Source organism: Anguilla anguilla, chromosome 11 (genome assembly GCF_013347855.1).
Source record: "Anguilla anguilla isolate fAngAng1 chromosome 11, fAngAng1.pri, whole genome shotgun sequence".
Classification (NCBI taxonomy): Eukaryota; Metazoa; Chordata; class Actinopteri; order Anguilliformes; family Anguillidae; genus Anguilla; species Anguilla anguilla.
Genome location: NC_049211.1, coordinates 43,370,643 through 43,373,142, shown reverse-complemented (window position 1 = coordinate 43,373,142; position 2,500 = coordinate 43,370,643). Strand labels below are relative to the sequence as shown.

General features: G+C 44.7%; 1 non-coding gene across 1 annotated transcript; it reads right to left on the bottom strand.

Annotated features, from left to right (window-relative positions):
* Positions 1-1,061: 1,061 nt before the first annotated feature.
* trnas-aga lies at positions 1,062-1,143 on the bottom strand. The gene has a single exon. It is a non-coding gene; the product is annotated as a tRNA-Ser (tRNA).
* Between the last annotated feature and the right edge of the window lie 1,357 nt (positions 1,144-2,500).

The following is a 2,500-nucleotide window of genomic DNA, read 5'->3' as shown; positions in this document are numbered from 1 at the left end:
CGGCATTTTGAATCATCTGTAGTGGCTGTATGGCACAAGCTGGAAGGCTGGCAAGGAGAGAGTTGCAGTAATCAAGGCGGAAGGTCACCGTAGCCTGGACAAGCAGTTGGGTAGAGTGCGTAGTCAGGTATGGTCGAATCCTTCTGATGTACTAATAATGGGAAGGATTCCATCCTGTGCAAACATGCCAGAAGGAACAGGTCAGAAGTGGGATTTGATGGATGTGTGGCAGATTCATAAGTATCTGCACAATGTCAACACTATGAGTTCTTTTGCTGAGCTAATGGCAGCATAAACCACATTAAATTTGGTCTGCGACCTGAACGCAGCACCTTAGACTGCCCGGCCATCCTGACTGGCAGGTTTCTTAGTCAAAAACAACTGTGCATGCTCCAGGTACCTGCTTCACTAAAGTATACAATGAGCAGGCATCAGACAACACCAGTCACAGGTTGCCACTCCACATCAATCACAATAAAAAGCAGCATTTAAACCTGCGTGGGGAAACACCAAAGTATTCAGCGTCCATGGCCTGAACCACATGGCCACGACTGCCTGCCAAAAGCAGGAGATGAGGCGGAGTATGAGGTAGTCCAGGGTAGTCTCGCTGTAGAGTCACAGCTGTAATTGATGTGTGTGGAAGGGAAAGAATCAAATCTGTCAGAATCCTTCTGAGAATTTTAACACACTGTTCCTCTGTTTGAATTAAAGACTAAAAGAGATATTTTACTTTGGTATAACAGAAGTCATTTTGTGGAGCTTACCCCATTGTATTTGCATAGCGTGAATACAAGCAACATGAGCTGCCCCTGTACACCATCAACAGCATTACAGTTCTCCCAGGAGTCCAGCTCCTAATTCACTCCCATTCAATTTTGTGACCTCAGTAACAACTACAACAGATGATGTGACTCCTAATCAGCAGGATTCCACCTGTGCAAGCCTGCCTGAAGCAAGAGGTACCCTGCCACTGTCAGAAGTGGCATACGAACCCACAACTCCAGGAGAGACTGCACAGTGCTGTCAGCTGTCAATGTCAATTACACCCTAAAAATCCAGCCCGTAGTCGGCAGGATTTGAACCTGCGCGGGGAGACCCCAATGGATTTCTAGTCCATCGCCTTAACCACTCGGCCACGACTACCTCCTTTCAGTCAGGGTACCCTACTATAGTGGAAAAGTTCTACCACAGCAGGGTTCAAAGTTGTCGCGCTAACTGGAGAAGTTGAAGTACTAACTACAGAAGAGAAGACTGATATTGGCTGCCAAATTACAACAATCATCAGAAGGATTCCTACCTGTGCAGACCTGCCTGAAGGAACAGGTCAGAAGTGGGATTTGATAGATGTGTGGCAGATTCATAAGTGTCTGCATAATGTCAACACTATGAGTTGTTTTGCTGAGCTAATGGCAGCATAAACCACATTTAATTTGGTCTGCGACCTGAACGCAGCATCTTTGACCGCCCGGCCATCCTGACTGGCAGGTTTCTTTGTCAAAAACAACTGTGCATGCTCCAGGTACCTGCTTCACTAAAGTATACAATGAGCAGGCATCAGACAACACCAGTCACAGGTTGCCACTCCACATCAATCACAACAAAAAGCAGCATTCAGCAAGATTTCAACCTGTGTGGGGAAACGCAAAAGTATTTCTCATCTATGGCCTTAACCATGTGGCCATGACTACCTGCCAATAACAGGAGATGAGGCAGAGTATGGGGTAGTCCAGGGTAGTCTCGCTGTGGAGTCACAGCTGTAATTGTTGTGCGTGGGAGGGAAATAATCACATCTCTCAGAAGGATTCTTCATCAAAGTCATTTTGCCAGAGAGACTGACGTAGGGTGCCAATATCAATTACAAGGAAAACCAAGAACCTATCATCAGAAGGAGCCGACCCTTCTGTCACAGACTGAAAGGATACCTGTGCAAATAGCTCCTTAGCTCAGTTTATACCAAGTGGAAGTGCTAACTGGAGAAGACTGATGTAGGCTGCCAATAACAATCACAACAAAAACATACAACCCAACTTCGAAAGGAGCCTGGAGCGTGCCTGGAGAAGCTACAACCTCTCTACCACAGGATACTTGGCTAAGAATTGATTTTCCTCCCATTATCCGTTCAATACTCATCATTTTGAGTGAAGAAAGCTTGTTTTATGGAATTTCTGTGCTATTAGTTATCTGCACATTTTTTATTTCCACTGTTGGGAAATATAGGGATGAACTGTGTACAATAATTTAGCCACTAGCTGTTGAGTATTTTGTGAAATGAACAGCAGAGGTACCTTCTAATGTACATTATGTGTATACCATGAAAAATTCCTCACATATTCCTCACAAGTTTTCATTCTTAGTCTTGATGGTGAACTTGTGCCAAATAATGCCATAACCCATGTCTCTGCTGTGTGTTGCCACAAAGTTATAAGGCTTTATTTAACAGCAGTGCAAACCAGGTGGAATTAGCCTTTTTAAGTGCTTGGGGTTATGGGGTTAATTTAAC